The sequence below is a fragment of the Dama dama genome, chromosome 18, assembly GCF_033118175.1.
Source record: "Dama dama isolate Ldn47 chromosome 18, ASM3311817v1, whole genome shotgun sequence".
NCBI classification, from domain to species: Eukaryota; Metazoa; Chordata; class Mammalia; order Artiodactyla; family Cervidae; genus Dama; species Dama dama.
In genome coordinates, this window is record NC_083698.1 from 21,458,435 (window position 1) to 21,475,374 (window position 16,940).

At 35.8% G+C, this 16,940-nt stretch overlaps 1 protein-coding gene across 1 annotated transcript in view; it reads right to left on the reverse strand.

The window, feature by feature from the left end:
• The window catches only part of DGKB (diacylglycerol kinase beta), an 820,417-nt gene that overhangs the window by 333,853 nt on the left and 469,624 nt on the right, over positions 1–16,940 (reverse strand). The window lies entirely within an intron of this gene.

Genomic DNA, 16,940 nt, shown 5'->3' on the forward strand with positions numbered 1-16,940 from the left:
TGTCCAAGGACATGTGGAGGCTCAAATAAAAATGAGCTCATAGGTATTATTTAACACAGGTCAGAATGGTCATCACCAAATGTTTATAAACAATAAATGCTAGAGAGGGTATGGAATAAAGGAAACCTTCTTACACTGCTGATGAGAAAGCAAATCGGTACAGCCACTATGGAAAACAGTACAGAGGCTCCTTAAAAATCTAAAAATAGAGCTAACATATGATCCAGCAATCCCAATCCTTAGCTAATACTCAGAGAAAATTCTAATTAAAAAAGATACCTGCACCCCCACAACAGCACTATTACAATAGCCAAGACATGAAAACAACCTAAGTGTTCACTGGCAGATAAATGGATAAAGAAGATATGGTGTATTTATACAGCAGAAAAGAATGTCACAAAAAGAATGAAATAAGGCTGTTTGCAGCAACAAGGATGGACCTAGAGATTATCATACTAAATGAAGCCAGGCAAAGATAAGTACATTATATCACTTGTATGTGGAATCTAAAAAAAAATAATACAAATGAACTTATTTACAAAAGAGAAACAGATTCATGGACACAAAAAAACTTATAATTACTGAAGGGAAAAATGGTGGGAGGGATAAATTAGAAGTGTGAAATTAGCAGATACATACTACTATATATAAAATAGATAAACAACAAGGACCTTCTGTATGGAACGAGGAACTATATCCACTATCTTTTAATAAACTATGATGGAAAAGAATCTGAAATATATGTGTATTTATGTGTATAAAACTGAGTCATTTTGCTGTACAGCAGAAACTAATGGGATGGAGCAGGGGTCTGCAGGGCCCACCCTGGTACAAATCCCTTCCATGTCTCCTGTTTCTTGTTTGCAGAAAACAGGCTCCATTCATTCCCCTTGACCTCCCCTGCATTCCAAAGGGGTCATTCAAACAGTTGCTGATCAAGAAAGCAAGGGAATACAGACATAAAGGAGGAATGGTCAATTATAGCCTTTTGGCAGGGTCCTACTTCTTCCTGAAGAAATATATATATATATATATATATATATATATATATAAAACATTATCTTTGAGTTTCTTCTGGAGGAACTACGGCTTCCACCCAGGTGGAGGATGGTAACTTCAAGCCGAACACAATGAAAAAAAGACTTCTGAAATACCACCCTGTTACCTCACCACCAGTCAAAGAGAAGAACGTCACATACCTTGTAGCCCTCACACCAAATTTTGCCTTTAAAAGCTTCTCCCCCCAAAATGATAGGTGAGTTCAGGGTTTTTTTACCTCATTAATGTCAGGTTCTATTCTAGCAGCTTTCAAAATGTGGATCATGGGTAGGGGACATCAGTATATTACAAGAGGTCTGAAAATTCACATATCCAGAAAACAAGTTAGAAATATTTTGCACCTATATACACAAATAATTCTCAAAGATACTTATCTTAATTAGGTTATAAGATACACTCATTTTAAAGCATTGGTATATTTATGCTACTTTGTATAATTATTTTCTCAGTCACTGGGTACTAAAACTAAAACTGCCAACACATCCAGTTCTCAGACTTGAAATAATGAAAACCCTTCTTAATATGAACAGGCCTATGCTAACAATCATGCAGAGGCTATGTTGACTGAAGAAAAGATGCACAACTTGAGAGCTGTGAGTTAAATTTTATTTGGGGCAAAATGAGGACTGCAGCCCAGGAGGCAGTATCTCAGAAAGATCTGCGAGACTGCTCCAAAGAGGCATTGGGAGGAAGTTCAATATATAAGGTTTTGGAGAAGGGGGAGTCCAGTGCAATCAAGTGTGTACTTTATAGGAGGTTTACTGCTAGTCAGGAGGATCTTATATCACCATGAAGGGATTTAGTGCTTTTCTAGACACGAGGTCAAGTGTCAATTTGATGAAGTTGACATATCAAGTGCCAATTTGTAGTTTACACATCAACTACAAATTGGCACTTGTCAAGTGCATTGCCAATGACTGAAGAGGAAGGGCATTTGCTATCTGCCTCTGCAGAGACTGAGCACTGTTGACCTTCAAACCCCACTGAGGGAGTTCAGGGTGGCATGAGGCACTCTGTGCTCCAGGGAGGCTGGTGGGACAGGTCTTTAGATAGGTGGATATTTTTAGGAACAGATTTGTGATCTCAATCCTTGCATTTCCTCATATGTATATATTGACTGTCCTCCCAACACCTCTTTGGAGCAGTCTCTCAGAGCTATCCGAGATGCTACCTCCCAGCTACAGTCCTCATTTTGCCTCAAATAAAACTTAACTTACAACTCTAAAGTGTATCTTTTTTTTTAGTTGACAGCTACAACTGTTGCTTCTGTCATAGCACACCCACTGGCATTCTCCAAGATAAAACCCATTAGCTGTTTATAAGCTTCTGTGTGTATTAGAACATTTCTCTGACTTTGGTCATCTCAAGCAACACTAATTCTGTGCTTTCATTGAAAATTTTAAACTATCTGATTTTTAGTGGGCTCTTGACTAAAGAGACATTTTCTTAAACCTGACAGAATGATACTGAAATTCTGAGAACCTCAGGCCTTCTAATCTCTTTAAAACACAAGAAATCCATTTGTTGGATACTCCAATTTATGCATGTATTTACTTATGTGCATATTCATTTTCTCATTCACCCTATACTTAGGAGCATGTTTTGTGTGCAAGGATACATGCTGAGTGCTGATGCTACATACACTCTTTAAGAATTTAGCAACTTAGCTAGAGAGACACGATGAATTACAAAAGCAATTTATTACCAACACAACATCGTTATATGTGTGTTTGAGGAGTTTGGAAGGGGAAAATTACATCAGGAGAAGGTGAAAAAGAAAACCATTCCACAGGATACAGGGTAGAGGAGCTACCTGAATGTTGTGCCTGACCTAATATATAGCTTGAGGGTGGAGATGGGTATGGCACCGGAATGCTGATTTAGCATCTTAGTTTGAGGAAAGCTACAGGTTAAAAGATGCAAGCAAGAAAATACAAAAGGAATGGAATACTGACAGCAGAATACCTGCCTATGGAAACAAGGTTGATTAAGACAGGAAAATTGAAGGCCGGATGAAAAGACCTTGAATGTTTAAGAATTTTTAATTTTCTGTTGTGTAGCAGAGAGTCCTAAAGTTTTCTGAGCATGATCATGACATTTAGCTAAACACAGTGCACTTGAAAGGTGTCCAGCATCGCTTTAAATAATAACACATTTATTCTTCTTAACGAAGTCAAGTAGAACCATGTGGGACTCCTGGATATCAAAGCCTTTCTCTGTTGTGTCCCCAGTTTCTTGTTTGTGGGAAGTAAGTTTCAGCCTCCATAACCTTCCCTGAGTTCCAAAGGGCAGGTTCAAACAGTTGCTAACCAGGAAAGGGAGGAGATGCAGACACAAGGGAGGAAAAGCCAGGAAACAATAGTGCAGTCCTCGGGCAAGGTCTTGGTTCCACCTCAAGGGATACTCATAACAATATCTTTGAGCTCATCTACAGAATTACCACCCCATCCAGTGGAAGCATTCTTCACTCCAAAGAGAAGGTCACAGTGATAACACTGAAAAACCACAGACCATCAGGAGACCACCAGAGGCCAGATTAAAAGGATGCAGGCATTCCCACCAACAGTGTAAGAGGGTTCCCTTTTCTCCACACCCTCTCCAGCATTTATTGCTTGTAGACTTTTGGATAGCAGCCATCCTGACTGGCGTGTAATGGTACCTCATTGTGGTTTTGATTTGCATTTCTCTAATAATGAGTGATGTTGAGCATCTTTTCATGTGTTTCTTAGCCATCTGTTTGTCTTCTTTGGAGAAATGTCTGTTTAGTTCTTTGGCCCATTTTTTGATTGGGTCATTTATTTTTCTGGAATTGAGCTTCAGGAGTTGCTTGTATATTTTTGAGATTAATCCTTTGTTTCTTCATTTGCTATTATTTTCTCCCAATCTGAGGGCTGTCTTTTCACCTTACTTATAGTTTCCTTTGTAGTGCAAAAGCTTTTAAGTTTCATTAGGTCCCATTTGTTTAGTTTTGCTTTTATTTCCAATATTCTGGGAGGTGGGTCATAGAGGATCTTGCTGTGATTTATGTCGGAGAGTGTTTTGCCTATGTTCTCCTCTAGGAGTTTTATAGTTTCTGGTCTTACATTTAGATCTTTAATCCATTTTGAGTTTATTTTTGTGTATGGTGTTAGAAAGTGTTCTAGTTTCATTCTTTTACAAGTGGTTGACCAGTTTTCCCAGCACCACTTGTTAAAGAGGTTGTCTTTTTTCCATTGTATATCCTTGCCTCCTTTGTCAAAGATAAGGTGTCCATAGGTTCGTGGATTTATCTCTGGGCTTTCTATTCTGTTCCATTGATCTATATTTCTGTCTTTGTGCCAGTACCATACTGTCTTGATGACTGTTCTTAAAAAACTGGAAATAGAACTGCCATATGACCCAGCAATCCCACTTCTGGGCATACACACTGAGGAAACCAGATCTGAAAGAGACACGTGCACCCCAATGTTCATCGCAGCACTGTTTATAATAGCCAGGACATGGAAGCAACCTAGATGCCCATCAGCAGATGAATGGATAAGGAAGCTGTGGTACATATACACCATGGAATATTACTCAGTCATTAAAAAGAATTCATTTGAATCAGTCCTAATGAGATGGATGAAACTGGAGCCCCTTATACAGAGTGAAGTAAGCCAGAAAGATAAAGAACATTACAGCATACTAACACATATATATGGAATTTAGAAAGATGGTAACGATAACCCTATACGCAAAACAGAAAAAGAGACACAGAAATACAGAACAGACTTTTGAACTCTATGGGAGAATGTGAGGGTGGGATATTTCAAAAGAACAGCATGTATACTATCTATGGTGAAACAGATCACCAGCCCAGGTGGGATGCATGAGACAAGTGCTCAGGCCTGGTGCACTGGGAAGACCCAGAGGAATCGGGTGGAGAGGGAGGTGGGAGGGGGGATCGGGATGGGGAATACGTGTAAATCTATGGCTGATTCATATCAATGTATGACAAAACCCACCGAAATGTTGTGAAGTAATTAGCCTCCAACTAATTTAAAAAAAAAAAAAAAAAGAAAAAAAAATAAATAAAAGGACGCAGGCCAGGCACACACTGATTCTTATCAGCAACCCTGCCCTTGAGCCATTGCCATAAAACTCCTAGTCAAATCCACCCATCACAGGTTGGGACACAGTTTTTAAGGGCACAAGCCCCTCTGTCCCCTTTTGCCTGGCAAAGCAATAATGCTAGACTTCACCCAAAACTGTCTCCAATATTTGATTTGGCACTGGTGCACAGAGGTTGAGTTTTCAGTATCCATAACAACTTTCTAAGGTAAGTAAATTTATCACCCATGTATTTGATACATACTTTGAGAGCTAGTAAACTGAGATGTTAAGTAAGTTGCCCAAGATCATAACTAGGAAGAGGCCGGACTGGGACTCAAGCCTGGGTAGTCTGTTTCCAAGTTCTATATTCTTATCCATGAAGCTATCAAGTGAATGAGTAAAACCAATTTTTAAGAAAATCAATCTGAATGTAACATATTGGTTTCTTTAACCGGCAAGGCTGGGAACGGAATTAGATTTTTCAGTGGTACTTGCATTGGGTAATGTTATTTAAACCAGAATGGAGGTTGTCAGTAATGGCTGGATTGGAAAAATTCGAGAGTCACTGTGAACTCACAAAACAAACATAATGACTACACAAGTTAATCCATGTCATTTCTCAAACAATCTATGTGTATAAATATAAACAGAAATCTTAGATGTTAATCATATTTTTAAAATGCTTGATGGAATCTGATCTTTTAAAATTCAAACTCAGAAGGCATATTAGTAAGGTTTTTCTAATTAGGAAATTATTTTTTGTTGATAAGCAATGGCCAAGTGTTAAATGTGAAAATATTGACCATGGTTTGTTAAGTTCTATTTTATGTGGTGTTAACTTTCTGTTTGTGTAACTTTGCATTTTTCTGATTCCTCACAGCCATAACTATGTCTTTGTGAATTGTCTGTAAGCTTTCTGGGATATAAATTTCAGGTTATTTTGAAGTTATGCCTGTTTGTATCATTCGCCCACTCAAGATATCACACATTCTTCCAACCACCCCCTACACTTGGAACAGGCACTCAATTAATATATGCCAGCCAGGCAGGCCACCTTGCTCTTCTCCTTCAAAAACTCCTAAAAAACCATCTGCTCCGGGAGGCATTCCAGCTAAAATAACCACCTACTCCTTTCAATTGCCTATAATATCTACATCCACTTTCTTGAGCACAGCTGACATATTTTACCATTACAAATTCCATAAGATATTTTTTAAATATCTTGTCATGGTAGTTAACCTCCCCTCAAACATCTACATTCCCTTAGTAGATATTCTTGCAAGCTTTTCTTTCATGGCCGATTAAGGAAATATCAGCTTCAAAAGAATAAGAGAATTAACATTTAATTTGTGTGTGGCTCTTGAATCAAAATGTTTAGCCAACCCAGTTAGTTATTCTAATCCGGTTTTGTGCCAGACTCACATGGAGAACATTCAGTGAAGCCATCTAATTGGAGACTTTATAAACATACTACACACTACCTTCTAAACAAAGGAGTGAATTGTGTAATTAAATTAGTGGACTTTGATTTTTCAAAGCTCAGTATGGTTTACTTTTAGGGCAAAAATAACTCACGGCAATTTTATGATATTTCTGATAAATTGTTTCAGAGAATAAAAAATAATGTAAGAACACATTTTATGATTATGCAACATAGATACAAAAAGTAATTTTTCTTACTTTTGAAGTATTACATTCATGTTTGTCTTGCTGGTTAATAACAAAATCATGAATGCCTGTGAATCCCCTACTAATTACATACACATGCATATCTTTGTGGGGATGGCATTATCCAGGTAGTCACCTAAAGACACACATAAGACAAAGGGCCTTTGTATTTCCACAGCAGAGATTTACAGTTCAAGAGACAGGTACCAGAAGACTGAAATGAATTAATGCACAGAAAATGCAGAGTAAGGAGACATAGCAGGCATTTCTGCTAAACGAGAAGGGCAAAGCCCTCCTGTTACTGGGCTGCAGCGGTGGGTGACAAGATGGAGACAAAACGCTGGTAATGGAAAGACAAGAGATTGTGTCTAAGTGTTGCTTCCCTCACTCTTCTGGTCAACCTCTCAGATTGGAAAAGGAAGATACCTACCTAGGATGAGGCAATCAAAGAACCTATGAGTAATCTAGAGATATCCTATCTGTGAGTAGAAAGAACAATGTTTGTATAATTCCATGCCCTGCATGGCATAGGTTAAGTGAAGTAGTAATGGTCAGAGAGGTGTCCAGTCAAATGCATCTGAAGAAAGACCTTGAGGGTGACAGAGACCTTACTATGGCAAAGAAAAAGCATCTTGGAATTCTAAGATCCTTCCAAAACATGGAATCAAAAGTGTTAAGAGGATGAAAGAGGAGGGGGCATAGATTAAGAACAAGTTGGTAGTGAGTGCAGAATACTGAGAGAGAAAGCCGTTACACAGTCCACAGTCCTGAGGAGCAGGTATCAGCCATCTCCACAGAGGATACCAGACAGAGGAAGATGCCCAGTGACTTCTGCTGCATTTTATTAGAGCTAGAGATCACCTGATAGAGATCAGAGTTTTTTCTGTGTTAAGACGAAATGTCTTATGCCTTTTGTATCCAAACACTGTTCTGGGAAGGAAAATGGGCAGGACAAAGGCAGTGAGTAGATAGATCAAAAGCAGTGATACCTAGAAAAATTGGGAAGCTAAATGAAAGAGAAAAAACTTTTTTTTTTACTTTTTATTTTATATTGGGGTATAGCCAATTAACAAAGTTGTGATAGTTTCAGAAGGAAAGCAAAGGGACTCAGCCATACATATACATGTATCCATTCTCCCCCAAACTCTTCTTATATCAAGGCTGCCACATACCACCGGGCAGAGTTCCCTGTGCTATACAGTAGGATCTTGCTGATTATCCATTTTAAATACAGCAGTGAGGGGTGTGTACATGTCAATCCCAAACTCCCTATCTCTTCTCACCGTTCTTCCCCCCAGGTAACCATAAGTTCATTCTCTGTGAGTGTTTCTGTTTTGTAAATAAGCTCATTTGTATTGTTTCTCTTTAGATTTTGCATGTAAGGGATGTCATACAATAAAGAGAAAAAAAATTTTTAATAGAAATGACAAGCATTTTAATTGACAAAACCAATTGTTTACCCCTTCGGTGAGAACAGGGACTCAAAAACAAGATGAGATCAGTTATAGAAATTAAAGAAAGGCACTTTTTTGGCACAGATTTATGATTGCTTTATATTTTATTGCTTATATTAATATGGTTATTGCCAAGGCTAGTAATTTTTATATAATATGAAATGAACTTAGCTACTCTTACCATTAACTCTATTCCACAAATATTTAGAGATCATTAAAACTTCCATTGAAAGGTAACAAGAGACATTTAAAATTTATATTCTTCAATACACTTTCAATATCTACTGTATACTAGGCACTTGATAAAGAAGATACAAAGATGAATAAAGCATGATTTCTATCTTTAAAAATTTAACATAATTATTTGTAACAACATTCAAAATTTGAAGACTTTCAAGACAATTTCTACTTTTTTTTAAAGTTCTTTTTGAAGTCATTCAACAAGTTTGTTTTGAGGTCTATTTGGAAAGGTACACCTGTTTTCTGACTGTTTAGAAAATATTAATTATCACCATCAATATGCTTGCAATATTTCCTGCCAAATAGAAAAGAGCATACGTGACATACATCTCTGAGCTTGAACATCTCAAGATCACATAAAATAATGCATAAAAAGTAAATTTAAAACTGTAAATCAGTATGTACATGTATTTTATTATTTCAACAATAGTGACAAGGGTCAAAAATTTTTTTAGAACACAAAAAACAAGCTGATAATTACCTAGGCTAGGTTAACACCTTTATTCTCATATGAATTTAAAACTATTCAACTATGTAATTTAAGATGATATTTATTTTGAAATTAAGGAAAAACTTGGAACCCTAGAATTGCAAATTTTGTCCTTTAGTACAAAAGTACTTATGCTTCACTTCATCTATTGAGGCCCTAAAGAAATATTTATATAGTGACTAACATTTAGATAACTATGTTTGTAAATCACTTTATAATACACTTTCTTGACTGAAATGTTCAGATAAGATCCCATTTGTCCAAACAGATATATCTATATGAAGGTAAAATTAAACCAGAGCCCTGTGAAGGCCAAGGAAAAAAAAAAAAAAGGTCAAATGAGACTGACTGAGTTCACACTGCACAATGTTAATCATAAATAGTAAAGAGAAATGGTACAGTTAATATAAACTAATATATGCATGTGCATGGAAATACAAGTAGCAATGGCTTATGCGTATTGTGATTACTACATGCCAGTCATAGTTCTTTGAGTTTTACATTAACTCATACACTGCTTCCTACTCCCAAGGACAGGAACCACAGTCATGCCTTTTTACAGAGAAGGAAACCAAGGCACAAAGAGGGCTAAGGTGCTTGCTCACCCAATTGGTAAACAAAGCAGCCTGGACTGAGATCCAAGCTGTCGGACTCCAGAGTGTGTCCATGTCATTGAGGACACCATCACCATCATCATCACTATAGCCATTTCTAAGATCAAATTAAACGTTTCTGGTATGCACTGCCTTTCCTAACAAGCAAAAGCTGAACCAGATACAGACTAAACGCAGAGTATCTATCTCACATGTTGCCCTAGTTCACAATTTTATGTAACACATATGGATCAGAACTAGAATGTATTACCTTTTGCAGAGAACTCCTTTCTCCACAATTGCTCAAAATTCACACATGATTTAAGATTAGAAGCCTATTTAAATTCCTCATCCACAGTACATGTAAGCCCCCACTTTTTGCAAGTTTGCTTTACGTCGTTTCACTTTTGTGAAAGACTATTTTCCCTAACCTAAAGAAATCCTAACAGGGTCTTCACTTTCATGGAAAAAGGAGAAAAGCAAAAGTAGCGCTCAGGTTGATTTTGTAGTAAGCAGCATGTACCTCAACAGCAGAGTAACACCTTCAAGCTCCTTCCCTGAGAACTAAACTCAGCATTTCAACAGCAAGTCATCCTAGCTCTGAACTGCATCTGTGAGCATCTCTACTTTATCCTGAATTATCTTGTGTATCCACTAGCAAGCTTCTTAGCTTTACGCCATTTCGGCTTAACAAAAGATTTCATAAGAATGGCCCATTTTCGGGTAGTGAGGGAAACCTGTATTTCTCAATTGTATCTATTATTTATGTCCCTATGGTATAGAACTGGAGTTTTTCCCCACCTTTCATATCCTCTGATATCTACCCTCACTCTTTTGAACATTTTCTCCATAATTGTAGTTTCCCATCTATTCCGGGGGTAAATTCTTCTGTAAAGGACCTGATAGTAACTATTTAGGCTATCACATGGTCTCTGTCACAATTCAACTCTGCCCATGTGGTTTGAACACAGGCATAAACAGCAGGAAAAACCCAGAAACTTGGCTGTGTTCCAAAAATACTTTTTTTTTTTTTTTTCCCCCACAAAGTAAGTAGAGAAATGGAACTGGTGTGGGCACCATAGTTTTCTGATCCCTGATCTACCTTGCTTGGCTATACTAGAAAGTGATCATATCTTGTGCTGCCTTTCAGAAGGGAAGGATATTCCGAAAATGCTCTTCCATCTAGAGATACCGCTTAATTCTACAGCATTCTCTGTATGTACATGTGGGTTAAGTTGCTTCAGTCATGTCCAACTCTTTGTGACGCTATGGACTAGAGCCTGCCAGGCTCCTTTGTCCATGGGACTCTCCACAGGAGAATATTGGAGCGGGTCGTCACGGCCTCCTCCAGGGAACTCCCAACCCAGGGATTGAACCCATATATATCCCTTATGTCTCCCACACTGGCAGGTGGTTCTTTATCACTAGTGCCACCTATATGCATCTGTCAAACTTATTTTCTCTTCTTGACCGTGATTTTTATTGGAAAATCATCTTGAGCCAATTCTTGTGCTAGCCTGTGTTTTCACGAACATCATCAACCAGAGAGGTACAACAAACCGATGACATGTCTGATCAAAATCTTTCCAGTTTATAGAGACAGAGGTAACTTCCACAACCAGGAATAATAACACAGCTTTGTAATCTAAATTCTCTGCTCTTTTTACTATATCACATAATTTTTGCATTACATACAAAAATCATATGTGATTATCAGATACACGCTGCCTTTTTGTTTTTTTTGTTTTGTTTGGCCATGCAACATGTGGGAACCTTAGTTTCTCAGCTAGGAATTGAACCTGTGCTCCTTGCACTGGAAGCAGAGTCTTAACCCCTGGGCCACCAGGGAAATCCCATGCTATTTACCTGTTAAATACTAAATTTTTCAAAAACCTCCTACTTCATTTTCCACTTCCTGTAAATCACTTAATATTTCTGACCTGTCTTCCTAAATTCCAGAGAATTACTGGCCCCTGTACTATGACATCAGTATTCCTTATACACTTCAAATGATAATAAATTCTGATGGGAATAAAAAGGAAAGAAAATGATATTACTTTAGCTATATCCTCTGCATTATTCAATTTAATCTTTTAAGAACCCTGAGAATAATAATTCTATTATTATTCTGTAACTGTTTCTGTTAAGTGATAAAATGGTGCTGATTCTAAATAATTTGCCCGAAGTTTCAGAGCTGGTAGAAAGCAGAAATAGAATTCACACACTGTGTGCACTTACTATGGCAACATGACATGTCAGTTTCAAATTTCCGCATCAGTGTACTTTTTCTTATGTAAGCCCTGTTTAGAGTCTCAACAATTTAAGAGGACCAGGAAAACTTGCTTGTATCATTTGAACAATAAAGTTAAAAATCACAGAAATAACTTCAAATATGAGTTTTATTACTGTTTATGTGCTAGAGAGCTTGAAACATTCAGAACGAAATTAAAATGCATTTCATTGGTATGGAGTCATGAACATTTGTCAAGTTGCTTTGTACAAAATTCTCTAGGTTTTCACAGCTGTATAAAAGCTCCCTCAAAGAAATAACTGCAGAATGAATAAAAACAGATGTGACATTTTTGCATATTATCAATAAAATCTCCTTTTATCTTGCCAATGTCTTACCATAACTTCATTTATGTCACAATTCTGTATATAACATTCATAAAGAAAGTACATGACATTTGCAGCACATGTAACAAGGTTTTCTGGTTACTTACATTTCTCTACAGGCTATCTTTGAACAGGAGCTAACTCTGAATGTTTTCTAACTAAAACCCAACCTTTCATGCTGTACACTCAAAGCTACAGCAAACATTCTTCACTCTATTAAAAATAAGTCAATCAGAACATTTAAAGGTATTTTAAATGAATGTGCACTGAACAGTCTCCAACTTGGTTCAGGAAATAGATTTAGGAAAGTTTTTAATACTCTGAAAAGGAAATTACCTTTGGTTATTTAAAGCTAGAGAAAATGAGGCTTTAGAACTTTAAGACAACGTGCTCTCATCAAGCACAAGGCAATGAAAGAGTTTTTCTTTTTTAAAAAATCACTTAGTGTTTTGCTTTATAAATTCTGTTTTCACTGTTGGAAATTCAAACACCATACAGTACTTTTTAAGTGCCTATCTGTGGGACTGAGTGAATTTTGTGTAATATAAAGTTAAAAATGAAATATAATCATTTGTAGTATCTGACAATAATTTAAGCTCTCAACATTAGAAATTGAGGATGTTAATATACATGTACAAACTAATTCTATGTGACTTCTGAAAGATTAAACTGCAAGATCTGTGTGGACACAGCGAGAAATTAAATCAGGATATGAATGAGTGTAGTTTTATTAGGTAGATGTTCCAGCAAAGCCTAATACTATTGCTTTACCTAAAAAGTTAATCACCTCTTACATTATTTTTCCAGTTGTTAACCTTCCAAAGAGTAATGTTAGCTTAACATTAACCTGGTATATTAGCTGTATTCACCTAAAAGTTCACATAGAAAAATATTTTACAGCTTTTAATTGTTTCAAGTTTGTATAAAGGATTAAATATATTTTAACATGCATCTATATAACAGACATGATTATTTTATTCTAATCTGAAAACCTAATTATCACCTTCTTATGGACAGGGAACAGCTTTAGAGGCAAATTAATGTATCCTATCAGTGGGACAGTTTGTCACTTTATTAAATAATCATCATCTTCGCAAACATGGCAAACAAAATTGTTACAAGCTTTATCAAGTGAAGAAAAGAGGCTGGACCCCTTCACACTATTAAACATTAAAATTAACTTCCTGCAGGTTTCTAAACAGTTTACTACACTTTGACTGTGTTGGATCATAAAGTAGAAATGAAAATTTTAACTTCTCTTTATAACATATGAAGCAACCATATTTCACAACAGCTTTTAAAAGTAAACAGATTTCAGAAACTCAACAGATATAGCATGTATTTAATTGTACACAGTTTAAAAGTATGCTGCATGTTACAACAACAAGAAATCAGTGTGTGCTAGTAAAGAGGGCATTTAAAAGGGCCAGCATCATTTAAAACAAATTCATATTACTAAGCAATTACCTAAAATACCTAAAATAAGCCAATAAAGTATGTACATTAAAAAGCTTCTTTGAGCTTAGAAAAATAAATGTTTTCCTTATTTTCTCACCTAAATGGGAAATTTAAGAAAATAATAATAAATATATGTAAAATATGAAATTAGCTAAAATGCTTTTTAAAGAAATATTACATTTTCTAATATTTATAAGATAATATTTTTGCAAGATCATTAAATATTTTAAGTCCGGGAAGGGAGGGATGTTGAAAAAAAATCTTAGAAATAATTTATGTATTATAGCATAGTAATGCTATTGGTCTTTAATTACCTAAGAATTTTTTTAAGTTATATTTTTTCTTAGAATGCCCTCAGTTCCAATTAGACAATTGCTACAGACATTTGGGCTTTTTTTAAAATTAGTAATGCTACAATTAAGAAAGCATCAAAACTTTGACATTCAGTTTGGCTTAAGTAACGTCCTTTCCACATCAGATTAAATCTGGTTCTGTCTAACAAATGTGATCAAAACCTCCTTAGTTGGTTAGCAGGACCAGGGTACACAAATGTCCTTTGACCTCAACACAGATGGCTCAGATTTTGACTTTTTATAACAAATTCTGAAGTGTTCAAATACAACTCAAAGTGCACTTTGCTAAAAGAGATGCATATTTACACAAGAGAAGGGCTATTGGTATAAATATCTACCTTCTGGTACTAACAAAACTCTGGAAAACAATTACTTTGCCAGTGAGCTTATTAAGAAGGACTCTCCCTGCCTCGTCTTGATGACAAGGATCGCTGCAATGACTGAGTGCATGTGGGCCACCGCCCTCTGCTGGTTTGATTCTTCAACTTCTTTAAAGAATCATTTCAAGACTTGTTATAAGGATGTCTTGTCTTTCTTTCTGGAATTAAGACTCTATGGAAAGGAGACTATGTAAGAATGTGAACTTTAAACATCTTACCCAAAAACAGTTAAAGACAATTTAATAAGCTAATATTCCAAAATAACAAATAATGCTTCTGAAAAAATAGCCTAAATAAGCAAATAAACAAAACAATCTACACAAATGCCTCTTCTAAAACTAGTAATTAATAATGTATATAATTACATATATTACTAGTTATATGTAATATAATTTTATCTTATAATATGTGAAAATACATTAATAATTCACTAATGACTTTAAGTCTGTGTCTTCAAAAAGCCACTTACTATAACAAGTATAGTTCAAAGTATGCAAACCCAGTCAAATGACAGAGTTATCACTAACCTGGATTTTACCAATGCCCCAGTTTATAGATGATGCAGCAAGAATGGTTCTCTTAATACCTCTTCATCTCAATCCCAGACATTCCACATAATGCCAGGCCATTAAAAGGATCTACTGTCTATGGAACTGATCTGGTTTTTCCATAGACAGATATCTCACATTCAACAAGCACAGAATCAAATTCATAATCTTCCTTCCACATACCACCTCTTCTTCCTGTATTCGCCTCTTGGTTGGTATTGCTACCATTCTGCCTTCATTCAAATATTTTCATTCCCTATTTCCTTAAAGTTCATATTCACAGCCATATCAATTACTAAGTTTGATAACATTATCTTCTTTTCTAAAAATCCATTTCCTTAGTCTTTATCCTTGTTGTAACCCCTATTATTGTTTCATGTTACCTTAAGGATATAAAGTCCCAGTTTCCAGTGGCACTATCCAAGTTCTTTGTGATCGGAGTACGATCAACAAACACCCTTCAATTTTCCATTTTTTACATTTCAAACTCATCCATCCATCCATCCATCCATCTATCTGGAACCATTTATGGTTCCCACTACATATGGGTGTGTTTTATGCCTCGTTACCTTAACATATGATATTTTTTCTGTCAACTCCACAATCATCTTTCAGAACCATGTTCAAGAATGACATTTTCCACAAAGCCTTCCCTTGAGCTACCACATGAAAATTATCTTCTCCTTCATGTACTTAGGTATGATGTTGTGATTACTGCATTCATTTCATAGTATGGTAAATATTTTTCCCATGTGTGTACATAGTTGCTAAGCCATGTCTGACTCTTTGTGACCCCATGGACTGTAGCCCACCAGGCTCCTCTGACCATGGGATTTTCCAGGCAAAAATACTAGAATGGGTTGCCATGTCCTCCTCCAGGGGATCTTCCTGGCCCAGGGATCAAATTCGCAATCACTTGAATTGGCAGGGGGATTCTTTACCAGTGAGCCACTTGGGAAGCTGCTACTAAGCCATAGATTCCATGTCACTGGAATGGTATCAAACTCATCTCTTACCCTGAACAATAAAGATATTTTCTGGTTAGTAGATATGTATTAAATGACTGTTCATCAGAACAGAAGGCTTGTAACTTGCTGAATATGTAAATTAAACAAGTTCCTTATAATTCTAACTCCACCTTCCAACAAAGAGTGGGCATAATAATAGCCCTAATGACATAGGTTTGTATGTAGATTAAATAAAATAATATACAAAAACCATTTGGTAGAGTAACTAGAACATAGTGGAGCCTTTAAGACATTTGTGATGAGTTTTATCATAGGACATGGTTAGAACAAAATATTACTATCAGATTTGTAACTACTAGGCTATGAGAATATAAGATGGGTACTAACAAATGTGATGTTATGTTAAATGTTCATGGTAATCCATGGTATTTCTTCTTAATGAAATAATTTTTCCAATAAATAATGAAAAAATTAATAAAGAGAAACAATACAGTATTTACTAGACTTTGTATTCTTTTATGCATGCTCCGTAATTGTTTCAGCTAGTTTATATATATCTGAATATTGTTTAGATAATACGAAACACGATAAAACATCCAGTTTGAAATGTAAAAATGCCAATAAATGTAAAGTGACTGAATATGAATATAACTACAGTTTATATTCATAAATTCACAGATTACATGAATTAAAGGACATGAATGTTCTGTACTTCAGAAATTATCAAAATTCCAAATGACATTTGTAATTTGAATATGCCTTAAAAACTAAAGCAAAATCAATTAAATAAGGGAAAAATGTAATGATAGCAAGATGAAAATATGTAAAAAATACATGTGAAGAACTGAATATGTCTATGTGTAAAAATAAAACAAATTATTCTGTCAGAATAAATAATGAACTTTTCAGCAAACTAGAAGGGTGACATAAGTGGCATGTGCCCGGCCTAGAGATCAAACGACAACTGAAGATTTAAAGTTACAAAGCTGATAAATATGGGACTGACCACTTGTACTATGAACAGGTTTATTATGTAAGGATT